Source organism: Siphateles boraxobius, unplaced genomic scaffold, assembly GCF_051911475.1.
Source record: "Siphateles boraxobius isolate OS27281-9 unplaced genomic scaffold, OSU_SipBor_1 22, whole genome shotgun sequence".
NCBI lineage: Eukaryota > Metazoa > Chordata > Actinopteri > Cypriniformes > Leuciscidae > Siphateles > Siphateles boraxobius.
Window position 1 is genome coordinate 9867891 of NW_027508833.1, and position 17110 is coordinate 9885000.

Below are 17110 nucleotides of genomic sequence, written 5' to 3' on the forward strand. Positions count from 1 at the left end.
CTTGTCTTTTTTAAATTCACTTTACCATTTGAAATCAAGCTTCCCTGTGCTGAGTGTAAGCTATTGCAACAAAATTACCCCATTGTAAAAACAAATACAATGAGTTATCAAATACTTGAGAGATAATTGTAATGGTAATTGATTAACGTTTATATATGAAAAAAGCATAAAAGCTTTATCATATATAGTGACCTATATATATATATATATATATATATATATATATATATATATATATATATATATAATATATATATAGACAATATATAGACAAAAAATAAATAATATTAAAATATCTATTCAAGGTATCTTATCAAAGTAAGAAATTCCAGTATCGTGACAACACTAGTGAGTCCTAGACTTTTTATATCCACCACTGTATATTTATCGCAGCCACAGCCCTAATTGAAAAAAGTTATGGTAACAATGTAAAAAAGTTTGAATTTGAATGCTTTTAAGAGGCACCAATAAAAAATTCCTCCTCTTAAACAACTTCCGATGAATTTCCCTTTTTGTGATGCCACTCCATTACATGCAGCTTTTCAAACCTCATTAGAACATTAAAAACCTCAAACGCTATTAAAGTCCATTATATATCCAATACCTTCGCTCACTAGGGCTGGGACAGTTACCGCATTACTGCAATACCGCGGTCTGAGCTCGTCACTGTCATCACCGCAAAAAAAAACATTGGCCCGCACATGTGTGCACGTTGTGTCTAATGACATGGATCCATTGATTCTAATGACATGGATTATGTCTAATGACATTGTGTCTTACATGGATTCAAGGTTTTCTAAACAAAACTTATCATCAAAAGATGGAGCAAAACCGATCTTTCGCGAGTTGGGGAGCGCAATGTTCATTGACACATAATAACACTATATTCGTATTAGAGATGCGCGGATGGGCTATCATTATTTCATCCACAACCGCATCACAAAACTAATCATCCGTCCGCCCACCATCCGCTGATTGTTTTAAGGTCTATGGGCGATGCAAGGTGATGCAAGGCGATGCAAGGCGATGCAAGGCGATGCAAGGCGATGCTAGAAAGCTCTTGGCTGTTCCAGAAAGGAGACTGATCCAATGCAGCAAAGATATTTAAAGGCTAAAGTCCCTAGTATAGGCTATTGGCTATGTTGTATCCCTAGAATTCCGATCGGCGCACAGGCACAAAAATAAATAAATAAATAGCCTAAATAAAACGCACATCGGCAAACCAGACCTTTCCTGACTAGGCTACTGTAGCCTAAAATTTTATCATTTCGTTTTGAATTTTGTTTAAAAGTAGACATTTCAAGCTATCTATTTATTTGTAATGTCTGTGAGGCAAGTAGCCTATACCCGAGTTTCGGTTCATTTGTGAGACAAGCTCCAGTTCACGTGCAAGAGTACGCGCCGACGCCTCCACGTCTTGATTATTCTATGTCTGCTATATTTGCTTCTTATTTATTAATTCCAGGCAATTGGTTAATGAAACAGTGATTAAAATTAAGATACAATTTATACAAAACGAAATTTATTTTAAAGAAAGGCTTTTTACAAAACAAGTAGGGGGGTAATTTAAAGCGTTTCCGCTATACCGCGGGAATTTCTTGCTTTTCAACCACGGTTAGAAAAAATCCATACCGCCCCAGCCCTATCCCTCACTAATCTGAACGGTGAAAGCGGCACCAAACTCTCATACGAAGGTAGAAAGTGGGCACACACTTGTTCAAAGATATCAACAGATATCAACCAACCTTAATAGTAACATACCAGCCCCACGACTCCTATTAAAATATCAAAGAAAGTGGAGGCAGGACGCCTGGCCCATCACACAGAGGTTGTGTTGATTCTCTTCTGACAGCTCAAGCAGGTCTTGTCAGAGTAAACTGCAGGCTTGTTAAATGCCCTACTGAAACCAGAGCCTCTGATGGCTGTGTACTCATACTTTATTCAGGCTCTGCCAGTCCAGCAACAAGTACATCTGAAACCTGTGACTAAAATCACATAAACAATCCATCCTGACTGAAACCTGCAAGCCTTTCTTACTCCTGCACCTAATCTGGTCAAAAGACCATTCAGCAGAATGAAAAGCCTAATATTCTTATTGCACATGAGTGAATGTCACAAAAACAGTTTGGAACATAATCATATTTCACAAAACAAATTTAAGGAAATAAAGCATATATTTAGTACCATTAGGATTTTAAAAATAAATTTAAAAAAATCGATATTTTGGGGGGAAATGTGCTTAACTGACATAATGCAAAATAATTATAGGGCCCTATTATTTGATTTATTTATATATATATATATATATATATATATATATATATATATATATATATATATATATATATATGGGGGCAAATGTTTTTCTCCTATACACATTGGGAAAAATTATTTGCCCCCTTTTATTAAATACTTTTTGCAACCTCTTTTTTCCAAGATAACAGAGGTTGTCAGGTTTTGATTTTTTATCTGTTGGTATTTGTATCTGAACAAGATGTCCAGGACCTCTGCCGGAAAATTAGGGCCACAGCATTAAAGATACAGCAGAGTATTTCATTTTACACATGGGGTACTTTTTTATCCCTGTGTGCACCAAACCCATAAGCTCTGTTTTTGGTTGTTTCATCTGTCCATAGAACGTTTGAAAAGTAACTGACACGACTGGAACTTCAAACAGGTGAAACAAAAACAAAATGGCTTTTCTTGGCAGGAAACACATAATATGGGTCTGGTTCATACAGGTATGGAAAAGTACCCCATGTGTAAAATGCTGTATCTTTAATGCTGTGGCCCTAATTTTCTGCCAGAGGTCCAGGACATCTTGTTCAGATACATGGCATCATGGATTCGATCAAATACCAACAGATAAAAAATCAAAACCTGACAACCTCTGCTAGAAATCTTATAACGGGCCGTGTTTGGATCTTCCATCAGGACAGTGATCCAAAAACAAACATCAAAATCAAAACAAAAATGGGTCACTGAGAACAAAACCAAGCATCTGCAATGACCATCCCAGTCCCTGACCTGAACCCTATAGAAGATGAGTGGGTGAACTGAAGAGAAGAAGCACCAACATGAACTTGTGAATCTGAAGGATCTGGAGAGATTCTGTATGGTCTCTGATCTCTGGTCAGGTGTTCTCCAAACTCATCAGGCATTATAGGAAAAGACTCAGAGCTGTTATTTGGAAAAAGGAGGTTGCAAAAAACTGTGGCCAACGTGTTTTGGAGAAAACATTTATTTCATAATGTGATTTTCCCCCGCCCTCACTTTCAATTATTTTACTTCAATGAAAGGTTATATTTTTGCAAATTTTTTAAATAAAATAATCAAAAGGATTAACAATGCAGATTCATCAGATTCATTTTTTACAGCCATCTTTGATCATATTTTCAAAGGGGGGCAAATAATTCTGACCAGTACAATATCAAAATCAAATCATGTATCAATAAAATTATATATCTGAATATATACTGTAAATGATTATACATGCTTTTTGATTATGAAACTTTAAACCATTAATAAAAACTAAATTTTGGAAAAAATAAAAATGAACTTAACTATTATAAAAATGTCATAGGGCCCTTAATTTTTGTTAGGCTAAACTTCTAATAAACTGTTTATAAATTGTCTTAAACATATATATTTAATTTAATTAGATATGCTTTAATAACTAAAATTCAATTTACACTAGAATAAATGTTTGCTTATGCTTTTCCAGCTTTCAATTCACTTGCATTTTACACTTTTTATGCACTATGCAGTTTTTTCTAGACTTTCTCCAGTCTGGATCTAATTCAATGTGCAATTAGCAATTCCTTTGTTTGCCTACAATTTTATTTAACCATTTAAACGGAAAGCAAAACAATTAAAACAGGTGGGGGGGACGTAAACAATTATTGTTTATGTCATGTTTGCCGTAAACAAAAATTGGTTGTAAAAGCTTTATTCAGTTCCACAAGGGCTTAGTGCATGAATCAAACCCAACCAAAGCAGATAAGAACTGCTCTGGTGCTCTGGTGAAAGAGAACACTGAAAGAGCAGGTAACAGGAGCCGATGTGACTCACAGCATTGCTGGATCTAACCAGAGCAGAGAATTTCATCACATCCCATTCCTGCCCGACCAGTCCGACCACTCGAGGAGGCCAAGAGAGGCCTGTAGCGTTTAACATTCTCCACCAGAGTGACACCTGAAGCGACCAATCCGTCCATCTCTCTGCCTCTCGGCCCACAACTTAAACTGAACAAACTGAAAGAACTCATTGTGTGTCGTCCAAGACAATGGAGACTGTATTGCATGAAAAGCCTAGGAGAGATCGCCGTTCTACGGACCAATGCGTGCACTGGAGCAAAAGAAGTCCAACTAATGGAAAATGACCCCGTGGCACCGACCGCAGAGGTGCTTTGAAGCAAAGAGCAGCTCTATCAGCGTACGGGCCGGGACCTCGCTCAGTCTCAGTGGCGTCTCGAAGGGGCAGAAAGACACCGATAGCTTACCGAGCGCAGGTGATTTCTGCTCAAGCACAGCGAGGGTCGAGGGAAGAATGCTAAGAGCTTCAGGTCCAGTACACCCAGTGCTACTGCTTTTATCCCAACAGGGTGCCCAATCTGGCCCCATTTCTACCAAATAAGGAGGAAGGATCATTTCCTCACTGAAATCGCTCTCATTATTTAAAATAAAGCTGAAAAAATAAAGCTGAAATGCGTTATTTGAAGTAATAAAATGACTAAAACTGAACTAAAAATAAAACCTGAAAATATCAAATAAAAGCTAAATCAAAATATAAATAAATACTATCGTATTAGGAATATAAGACAATGTTTCTTTTCTTAGAAATACTTCTGAAAAAATGCGGTCGTTTTATATTCGGGGAAAATATAACAATAGGTAGTGCCAAATATGAGTAAAACAAGTGTTTCGCCAAGGACTGATAAACGCAGCGGAGGCATCAAACAACTTTCATTAAGCAGCCAAGAAATACAGTGTGTCAGAGTGTAATGTTAGAAGATGGCGAGCCCAAAAAGACCGTCTTAAAACAAAGCTTACCGCGGTCCTAAAAGCTGCCGTTTCGAAGAAACTGACAGGCAAGTGTGTCAGTACGTAAACGGAAAAGAAATGAGGGGCTGCCCATAACCAGAGCCGTCATCATGGAGAAACTGCTGTCTTTTAGCACTATGTGATTGGCCTAAAGAAGAAAAACATTCATATCCCCTGAATCAGAGGTAATGTGGATCAAACACCTGTGTTTTTGACATGCCAGCATGTCACTGTACATAAAAAAGGTGAGAAATCAGTCATCGAGAAGTACACTAAATGAGAACTTCAGGTTATTGTTATGGTATCTATGCCATAAAGTGTTTATTTCTGAATGTGATTGTTGTTGTTGGTACATTTTACCAGCATTTACTTTAAATACAAAAATGTAAAAGTTGCAAAAAATGCAATATGAAAATTATTTTCAAAAAAAGCATTTTCTTTAAAAGACAAGATTTGGTCTTCAAAAAGCCCTTTTCCAAAAGGTACATCACTTATTTTACAGCTACTTGCCACATAAGTAAATAACTAGATGCGAAATTTTGATCTGAGATTAAATATTTTATTAGCTATTTAAACGCAAAGTTTCCACGGAGAGAGTAGTTGCTAGCACAGCAAGTTCAAACTAGACGGACAATTTAGACGTGCTGTCTGTAAGCTAGTGGTCGAAATCAGTACTGCAGTCCAAATTCAAAATATCAGAGATTGTTTTTTTTTCCCGCCACCTCCTGCTCAGACTCGACACTCATGCGGGTTGCCAGTTTGAGAACATGCAACACGGAACGAGCGCAATTGAGAACGAAATCCGAGGAGCCTTGCATACAGTAAAGTTAATGAGTTGATTTATCTGCGTTTTACTATGCTCTCGTTCATAGAGATTTTTAGATGGATACAGAGGCTTTTTAGGTTGTGTGTAAATCTGCAATCTCTGACCCAATTTGTTTGCTAGTTTCCAAGGCTGCAATACGCTGTTTCTCCTGCTAACTGGCATCCCGGGGAGTCAAAATACTTATTACACTATTGGCTGAACTGGGAGTGGGAGGAGTCACACAGACCAAAACAAAAACCTACTGAAACCAGGAACGTGTAAAATAACTGGCTGTAGAAGTGTTTTTCAGAAAACGAGTATGTAAACTTAGCATGTTTCCTAAATATCTACAAACATACTATGGTATTTTTATGCTTTAGTAGAGTAAAAAAGTTACATACAGCACCTTTAAGAGATACGGTAAACAGTCATACCACTTATTACACAGCATTCCACCACGTAAATAATCATGGGGAAAAGAGATATTGATCTCAGATGAAACTGTTTTAAAATCATAAGGGTTTGTAATCTTATAATCCAACAGAATACAAAACAAATTGTCACAAAATGGCAGCGGCTGCGTTTGTATGAAACAAGAGAGAGCGAGTCCACGATACTGGATGGCATAATTAAATAACTGTACACAAAATATTGATTTGACTGAGTTTTAATATTTTATTAGCTCACCAAACGCAACACTTCCACGAGGAAAAAACGTTCCTAGCAAGCGTAAAGTGCTGATTTCAATAACCCGGATGAGCCAGCGTTATCTGTTTTTAGTGGTTACATACCGCTGGATGGAGGGATTGACCAATCAGAATCAAGTATTCCACAGAGCTGTGTAAAAATAATATATAATACATGTGAAATGTATGCTATGATTTTTCTTCATTATGTTTAAAAGATAAAGCTTTTATTCAACAAGTACACATTAGTGAGACAGTAAAGATATTTATAATGTTACAAAAGATTCCTATTTCGAATTTTCTTTTCAAAGAATGTTTCCATAAAAATATTAAACCATTGATTATAATTAAAAATGTTTCTTGAGCATCAAATCAGCTTATTAGAATGATTTCTGAAGGATCATGTGACACTGAAGACTGGAGTAATGATGCTGAAAATTCAGCTTTGATCACAGCTTTGAATTCACTATATTTCTTTTTTACCCTATCTTTGAGAAATGTGTAAATGTTCCTGAGAAAGCTTTGCACCATCACCTTTTCAATGGAAAAGGGTGTGAGAGATGCGCGCAGACACACACACACACATATGTGGATCTCTGAGCCTGGACGGCTGAGGACCGTCCACTGATTGAAGTCAGAGAAGGAAACGCACTGCCATCCCTCCTCCTTCTCCTCAGGAAAGGAATGCACATTCTTCCCACGTTACTCTCATCTTATCTGAGGGAGGGAGCTCTTGGAAAGCACAATATGTGCTTGTGCTGCTTATGTGCGCGTTCACATTTGAATCATCAGTGTTGAATCAAACGTCTGCATCGGTAATCTTCAGCTCACAACACAGGGCTGCAGTTTTATTACATTGTCTTCATGTATTTATTTAGCAGACGCTTTTATCCAAAGCGACTTATAAAAGAGGAACAAAAGCAAATTTGTCAGAGCCAACTATATTCATAATATACAATGGCAGGTTTATTAGACAACTAAGCAAGCTAGAAAAGAGGAGAAATTCAAAGAAATTGCAGAGAAATGTTATGACAGCCTACACTGTAAAAAAAAAATATATATATATATATATATATATATATATATATATATATATATATATATATATATATATATATATATATATTAAATTAAATAGTTTATTGGAGCATGTTTGACAAGAAAACACTAATTCAGTTTTTCTACTGACTAGCAATTTCTGCAGTTTCAATATAAATACCACACCAAATTGTTCTTTTCAGTGTAGAAAAAAAGCACATTTTGCAACAAATTTGACAAAATGGTGAACAGGCAGAAAATGCATGTTGAAATTCAGCTAAAATGACGTGCATGACAAAATCCATTTTATGAGTTCTGTAAATAGAAACGCTCTGCCCACAAACAAACCACAGGAAACATCCTGACCTCACCTCAGTCACAAAAGCAACACTCCGCATTAACGTCAACAGCAACAGTAGCGAGCGCAGCATAGCACGACAGGACTTGGGTTACACAAGCATGTGAGTGAGCCATGATGCAGCAAACAGAACAGATTTGGTGTCAGCGAGGAGCCTTCAGTAAGCTCTCCGGCTCTGCCACGATCAAGCCCGTTTCTGACAGCAAGCCAACATCTGAGCGAATGCTCGACCGAAGAGGAGACCCAGTCGGATCTGCAACTGCTCTGTTACCAGGAAACCAGCAGCAAAACCACTGCTATTCTTACGGTAACGCACATGCAGGACGTTACGTGTGCAGGTTATTGAGAAGATATCAGTGTGCCACAGGTTGCAAATTAGCATGCGGCTGTCCTTGAGCGCTAGGGTGACGATGATAACCCAGCAGAGAACAAAATCACTGCGCTCAAACTACAGGTCCTGCGTCCTTGAACTGCATTAACACTGATGATAACACTCTTATCCTGATTATTAGCTTTGCTATCAAGAAGCTTAGAGCACTGAATCATCCCTTTCACGTTTGACACCTTCACAAAGGCCTCTTGTGTGAGGGTGGGGGGGGTTAGTTAACCCAAAAATGAACCTTTCTTTCTTTAGTGTTTCTGCGGAACATAAAAGGAGGCGTTTAGTAGAATGTTCACGCTGCTCTTTTCTATAAGAAAGTTTAATTTTAGGGTAATTTTTGCCTATTTTGGAACTGGTCACTAAATATTTGACTATCTGTCCTCACTGTCAATGTTTGGACAACAGCAGCATAAATATCTGTCAAACATCTTTTGTCCCACAAGAGAAAGAAAAGAGTTGTAAATGACATGAGGATGTTGACAGGTTTATCATTTGGTAAACTAGATGAGATGCAACATCTCTTCACAGTTTTTCTGTATATCTGATAAAAGTGTTTCCAAATGAATTACATTTGGAATAAAATACTTTTATTGGTCACACGTCTTCACGTTAGGGGTGTCACGATTCTCCAAATCCTCGATTCGATTACATTTTCGATTCTAAGGTCACGGTTCGATTCGATTCTTCGTGGCATGCTGCTTTCCAGCATCGACGATTCCATTTTTTATTTCGATTTTTGAGATTGTGAATTAATTTCGATCGATTTCGACACCCTTACTTCAAGTGATATGAATTTTAAGGGCAGGGTTCACCAAACTTGAACTTTGGAAAATGTAAATAAGTAGGCCTATATAGTGTGCTGCGTGTTTCAGAGTAAAGCGAGCTGGTGTCGATGGGACCAAAACTGTACCGACTGTGAACAAACGAAGGCTCACAAAATTTCAAAACGTGACTTTAGAGTAAACAAACATGGCATACGAATACGATGGGCAAGAAGAAATAAAGATAATAGTGTTTGGACTGCTTTTTACAGAAATTTTGTGGGGGAAAAAAGAAAAAGGTTTGAAAATGTTGGATATTTAAGATTTGAGATCAATGCGGCCCTACGGTCTTCCAAGCAGATTCAATCAACAAACATCACACAACAGGAGAATCTGATCAAATAATCTGTAGAACCATCAAGATAATAAGGACTTTACCTAGGATTGTCAGAAGGGGGTGAATAGGGCCCGACATCGCCATGGTTATCTTGTAGTGTGTGGGTGTGGGCTTTATTTTCACATTGCAATTTCCAACATTTCCCACAATTTCGTGGACAGAAGGTTAACATTTCACTAGATTAATGGGACACATTTGTAAACATGTTTTAACAGAAACTGTGGTTTTCTTCCAAAATTAAAGTTTAGAAGAAATGAAGACATAAGTATTGTAATTTTAGTACAAGTACTCTGTAAAGTAAAATAATGAATACTTCTTATGAAATATAAATTTTTCTTTACATTCATTTTACAGTGCTGTTATTGCAATAGTAATATATTACTGTCTTAGGGATAATAATAATAATCACAATGATAATTATAATATTAATAACAAACACATTATTATTATTACTTTATTTAAATTGTTTGGCATCCTAAAAACAGCAGTGTGGGTGTAATGTGGACAGAGACACTAAAAATAGGTTTGAGTCTGCTTTAAAGTCCAAGTACAAGTCAAATCAAAAACTTTTTAGTTCATTCAAATTGGTGATTGAAAAGGTGTTTGAGCTCTTCATTGTTTACCTGATATATGCATTTAACTTAAAATGTAAAAAAAATTCTTCCGGGTGCATTCCCCCGTTAGACCACAGACAGACCGATGTTCACCCCCCACAGTCTCACAGAATCCTGTGGGAAACACATTGAAAACAGCAGCAGAATGTGTAATGACGCCAACAATGACGAGCTTCAGAGGAATGTCGCAATGTTCTTCCTCTTACGACACTTGCTGATAGGTGAAACTGGCTGGCAGTTTCAACACACTATTAAAGTCAAGAGTTCTCATTAACACCATCATTGTGTTCCTGTAAAATGAGATCCAGGGTCTGAGAGCAGATGGTCTAAAGATACAAATGCCTCTATTAGCATAAGCATTAACGATGCTTGAGGCTTATGATTAGCATTATTCTGCATGTTGATAAGGTTCTCCACACGCAGTGGTGTTTGTCATGCAACTAGGGAAAACACCTATCTGAAGACTAAGGGCCCGTCCACACGAAGACGCGTTTCGCTGTATACGTATACATTTTTTATCGTATTGGCGTTTCGTCCACACGGATCCGGCGTTTTGGGAGAGGGAAACCGCTATTTTTTGAAACCGGGTCCCAAAGTGGATAAATCTGAAAACGGCACCCTTGCGGTTTCGTGTGTACAGCCAATCCGTATATTTTGTGAAACGATGATGTCATCACATCACGTGTCGGCGCATGCTCAAAGTCTTCTTCTCCGTGTATAGTGTATCTCTGTGGCACAATTACAGCGCCCCATACTGGTCTGGCATATATACTACACCGTTTTCAGTCGGTTTCAGTGGTTTCGTGTGGACGCAGATATTTCTTGAGACGACGCCGTGTTTACGGAGTTTTTTTTTTAGAAGAAAAAATAATCGGATAGGGAACACACCGGCTTCGTGTGGACGTGGCCTAAAACAGCTTGATGAATTTTTCAAAGTTATATAGAAAAATCAATGTTTTCACCAACAGTGTTGGGCCATTTCTGCCATGTTGAAGTTTTTGTGGTTACCATTGTGCTGAAGAGTAGAAGAGTACTGCTTGTAATTATGTTTGTCAGTGGCTACATGAAAGTATACTACGACACTGGCATTGATCAACATAGCCTAATATTTTATTGGTTCATTAAATTTACAAGCTAAATAAGTTACGTTTAACATGTGCTACACTAGATGTTAATTTGAACTGAAATACATCAGATTAATTGGGTCCAGCCCAGCGCCACCACTCAATTATGTTGAAATAAGTTGTAACAACTTAATTTTATTAAGAAATCAACTTAAAAAAAATGTGTTTATGCTACAAATGATTAAGTTCATTACGAGTTGTCATAACTCAAAGATTAAAGCAAACTTTTGCAAATGCAAAACATTTGTTTTAGTGTACAAGATATATATTTTAAGTCGGCATTAATGGAGGTAACTAAGATTCATCTATGTTTGGCTAACTTGTACCTGATGTAAATAGACATTTCAAATATTCATGACAGTCGAACAAAGTTATGCATGTGCATGCAAAGTTACGTTACGTTAGTTCATATGGAGGAGGTGGGTCATCGAATTGAAAAGGTAAGGAATTTTTGGGGTAATAAAAACGGCCAGTCATCATTACTAACATTAGCAATGCATAATCAGAGCCCGTTTCTCTGTTATTATGCTGAGACGCTGAGGAAAACAACATTAGCATGCCCATTATTGTTTATCATGCAAGTTCTACAGCCAAAAATAATAGAATGACACGTAATCTTTCACATCACATATTTTAGCGTTATGGACGTGTACTGCAGGGTAAGTTAAAAAATACAGCTGATCGCTTTCACTTATAGCGTCAGCTAAATGAATATCTTTGATATCGGTTACACACAGTGACAGAGGCTTGTGCTTGTACTTGTACTTACGTTAATGACAGATACCTACCGTTACAAGTTAGACTAACAGCTACTGTTCTAATGCACTGTCACATACGAGCGTACATCTTTACGATTATATTTGGCTAATCGCCATTAGTACATTTTTGCGATACATAATTACTTTGCAAAACATCTCTCATTTGAAGCATACACATAATTAACAGAAAAAGCTTCTTGTAGCAGCCTATGTTCCTGCTGTATCCTGCAGCCTATCTGGCAACCTCGAGTCAGGGAGCAGGGAGAGGCGTTTCACCGCTCTACAGTAATTTGAAAGTGATTGCAGTACCAGTTTTGGCCACATTCTTACATACGGCTCCTTTAAGCCCTTTAACACCAACAATATTCATGCAGAGCAAATGGAATGAGTGAGTGAGGAGAGACGAGTTTGTGTGTCACTCGCTGCAGAAAATGAGTATTGGAAGTGATTGTGATATTTCAGGATCGATGTACTAGTGTAAAATCAATATTTTTGACAACAATACATTGCACTTAGTTTTTTATTTCACATGCCTTTTTAAAAGACTACAATTGAAAAATGTACATAAAAATGCAACCCGAGTGACTGCGTTACACCACTGCTGAAATAGGTGATCTGGGAAATGCTAAATTTAGCCTGCTAGCATTGAACGCATCTGAACCTACCCTCCCTGCAAATCGCCGTCCAAAATGAAATTTTTTCCATTTTTAATTGAATCAAAATGTCATAACTGGATCTTATGGTGTTTTCTCTCTGCTTCTCCAGTCATTTACTCCACTTAAACCCCATGACTTTCTTAAAATAGACTGCAAGCTCGCATTCAGATCTTCCTCCATCCAATCAATCAATAGTCCGTTTCACTTGGATGTGCATCATAATGGGCCTGTTTACACCTGGTCACTTCATGTGTTTTCTGTGTTCGGATAGCTGTCGGATCGTGAAAAGACCAGGTGTAAATGCCCTCCGAAACGCATTTGAGACGGATCCGATCGCTCAAACCACTTCAGGAGGTCTGGGCCGTATACCAGACTAAACTGAGAAAGTGTCAAATGCATCTGGTTGTTGAAACCACATAAATTTGACTCCTCCCAACAATGCTAAAAAATAAACGTGTGAGAGCGTGTTATGTGTTAAATGTCATGTTACACACATCACCACAGCAACACACATCACCACAGATGAGCAGCTGAACACTCTTCATCAAGCCAACGCGCAAACTATCGCCAATCAAAGTGTAAACAGGCCAAATATGGTCAAAAATGCTACTTACTTCCATTTTATTGCAACTTTAAATAACTTCCGTCTTGCATAAAACACACTGAATTAAATTACTTATGTTCTCAAAAGTTGAAGTAAGAGATTGCAAAAAGTGTGCTGCTGGTTCTGAAAGAGATTTGCAGATCCCTGGCCAAACACAAGCTCCATTTTGCTTGAAAAAGGGGTATGGCTGGATTCCCAGATAACATTTCATGAATGTGCTGTCATTCACTGTGATGTCAGCAGTAAGTCAGAGAACTGGACACACACCAGGTCAAAGTCCATGTGCAGAAACGGCAGTAATATCTCAGCACGGCTCACATCTCAGCCATTCATCCTGCGCCGTGACCTCACTTTACACACGCCTATAAAACAGGGAATGTGAAACGGAGCAGACCCAGTCCTGATAAATTACAAGAATGGAGGGAAGACCTAATTACTCACAACAGAAAAGAGTACAGCCCACTTTGAAATCTTTGTAACTTAAATTGTTGTTTTTGTATAGTCACATTTGAGTAGGCTTACACATGCAAAACTGTACAACCTTGAGCACAATCATTTGAAAACACTGTCCAAATGAACCATACTGGTGAGGGAAAGAGTTTTGGATGTGATAATGATTAACCGCTGAGCAACGCAGGACAGCTGGAACCAAAGGTAGCTGAGTAAACAGATAAGAGCACCCCTCTCGATTTGTATCTTGGCAAAGCCTGGCCTCTATAAGGAAATGAGAAATGACTTCATCCCACAAGAAAACCCATCATAAGCGTGTAGTTTGACAGCAACTCCCATTCTGATGACTCATCAACTGGATGCACTCGTTTCCCAATGTCATCAAACTTCTGAGAAAAGCCAAACCCTGAGCATGTGGTTACAACAAAACCTATTGGTCTTCAATGGAAATCCAACATTGTTTGGTTTTGGTTGGTATTTATGTAGATTTACGGGCAATATGTCACTGACTAAGCCTTGTGTAATTATCTGATCAGAAAGTGCCTGATATTCTACATGTAGACGAGGGCAGAGAGTCAGAGACCATCACTAAAACCAGAGCTTAACACTAGCTTCCTGTAATCATATTTGATACTTGAATTTCTTAGGACTCAAAATGATTAACATGATCAAAACTTTGCTGTAAAACCTGTTGGACACAATCTACTACAATCCTTCTGTCGTCTGATTGATAGTTTATACTTTTTTTATCAAGTAAAAGCCAGGTTTTTTAGTATAATTGTACAAACGTCAAACGTCTTTCTGTTGTGAAATCTGCTCTGATCTTTATACAGTAAAAGTAAGAATAACTTTTATATTGTTACTAAAATGTCAACTTGCTTAGCAATAGCAACATAGGTATTTGATTAACAAAAGATAATTTTTAGAAACATAATCATACTCAAATGTATCAGATATGATCATCAGGCCTTTGAGGAAGGTTTATTTGTTCATCTCTCAATCATTTGTATTCAGTATTGCATTGCATTATATGTTTTAAAACTACATATCTTTGATTATAAACTAAGCATTTAAATATCATCTTACTAAGACATATTATTGGCAGATATAGAGTGATAAATATGTAGGCTAGGCCTATTTTATGTCGATAATCTGCAATACTGTAAATCTCATTCATTCACATTAAAAGCCTCAGAGTTTCATCTTACTTTTTGACCACATAAATATCAGCATCTGCACCAAATTGCATATTTCTGCTCAGTTTAGGTCACTGAATATTAAAACTGAGGTGTTTTCCCCTCCATATTCTCATTATATCATACTATATGAGTAAAAGCCCGATCTATCATATATGATAACAAAAACTGTGCAAACTGTTCTTGATTTTTCTTATATTTTGCCTAAAGGTTCAATAAACTGTTCCACATCTGAACATTCTATTTTCTGATTATTATTTAATGTCAAGTTGACAGACCCATGATGCCATTCTGAGATGTAGCCTATGTGACTAATTTGTTGTTATGTGACCTAAGATATGATCATTACTGACCAGCCATTCTTCACCACACCATCACTCTGGAGTGTGACAGCTACATACAATGGTTGTTTTGAGTCACTAGATGTATAAGACGACTAATTATTAAAAAGTGGTAGAAAAGAAAAGAAAAAATATGTCCAGTTCCTGACTTATGTCAAACTATGGCAGCATGACCAGTCCTAACCACTAAAGGAATTACAGGCATGAATTACGGTTTACTGCATGTCAATAGCCCTGATACCTCGTAACATAACATATTCATCTACTCTATTGTTCATAATAACAGAGTACATGATAGGTGATCACAGTAATGGTGTATTTAGTGAAGTGTAGTGAATCTGTGGCAGGTGAGCTGCTAACCGGCTAGCTCAGCTAGCAACTCTTCAACAAACAGCCCGAACCCATAACCCAGTTAACCAAAGCCAAACCCTCGACACGAATCACACAAGACACATTGTTTTTACACAGAAACCATCAGTTTGAGTCATTTTATCTCGCTATTGGCTTGTTAGCAGCTGACTTAGCCGGATGCTACCTTATGAATTCAAAGACAAACAGTCTGTTAGCTGGCTAGCTGGCTAACAACAACATCATAAACCATCGTTATTACAAACATCAGCATTATTCTTATTATAATAACATCATCGACACGATCATCAGCCTAGTTCAGTCGGATAGGTAAAGGTGAATCGACTCACCTGTTCAGCGGCGGGTCAGATGAACTGCTCGTATCCACAGATGTAAGTTAACGTTACGTGAACCCCACCAGACAGATTCAGAGATTTACACGACCAGTGAAATAAAGTATTATATTCCCCAGATGATGACTGGATCCTGCTGGACGTGTTGTTTGTGTGTGTGTGTGTATGTGTGTGTGTGTCTCTGACTGACTATTTGCCGGGTTCAGCCGTCAGCCGCCGATCTGCTGGTGGGCGGGGCAACAGGCTGACACGAGCACGGGAGCTCATTAATTATTCACAACATAAATAATTAGCCTGGGAGGAGCATTCATGTCACCACTTTGACCGAAGTTATATATATAGGCTATATATATATATATATATATATATATATATATATAGGCTATATATACACAAAACACTAACACCCCCACCAATACTGCATATTTACAATAACCTTTCTGATGTAATTATGATAAAGTTGCTTGTTTTCAAACTTTTTTATTGATAAATTAAATTAATTAACTGATTAATTTAATATATTAGATTATAATTTCAGACGTTATATTCTGTAGAACCCTATGCTATGCTTTTCAATAAAAATTATAGATAAAAGTTTATTGTTTATTTTTTCAAAATCCATGTATAACTTTGATGAAAGGTTTTGTTCCACTTCAAATGCTGACTACTGTAAATTGGACTTATGTTATTGTAATGTATATTAATAATAATTTGTTAAAATACTTGACTTTTTCACAACTATCAATTACTTCTGTTATAAACAGACCTAATCAGAGTCTAAACTGCATTATTGAGCTGATACAACTGAAAGCAACTTGCACTTATATATCTTAAAATGTTTCAGTGCCGTTGGTTCATCTCATAATGCACACCAGTATTTTTTTTATAAGGCATATTTTTAAAAGCTACTTAAATGTCCTAGTTGAACTAAGATCTAATCCTGTCTGTGAAACCAGGCCAATATTGTATTTCCAACAATGTTGTCTGACATTATAAATCTATATTTTTTTCACTCTTCTTTCACAGTAAATCTCCAATCTAGAATATTATATTCTTAACTCAAGCAAAACATTATAATATACAGGAGTAAAAAGGAAAGCAGTATAGCTGCAATAGCTTCCAAAATCAGCCAATTCAGTTAAAATAAAACTGCAACAATTTGCTAATACAGCCATACATATATATTGTGCATGGATG

The 17110-nt window shown here is 37.2% G+C and overlaps 1 protein-coding gene across 6 annotated transcripts in view; it reads right to left on the reverse strand.

The window, feature by feature from the left end:
• numb (NUMB endocytic adaptor protein) overlaps positions 1 to 16136 on the reverse strand; it is a 96140-nt gene extending 80004 nt beyond the window's left edge. For 2 of the 6 annotated variants that reach the window (XM_077238561.1, XM_077238563.1), the window contains exon 1: positions 15911 to 16055. The gene's annotated coding sequence lies outside the window, so the exon portion shown is untranslated. Of the gene's footprint in view, positions 1 to 7942; positions 8202 to 15910 lie in introns of those variants that run through there. The other 4 variants (XM_077238560.1, XM_077238558.1, XM_077238562.1 and 1 more) reach the window with 3 other exon arrangements.
• Positions 16137 to 17110: the final 974 nt, after the last annotated feature.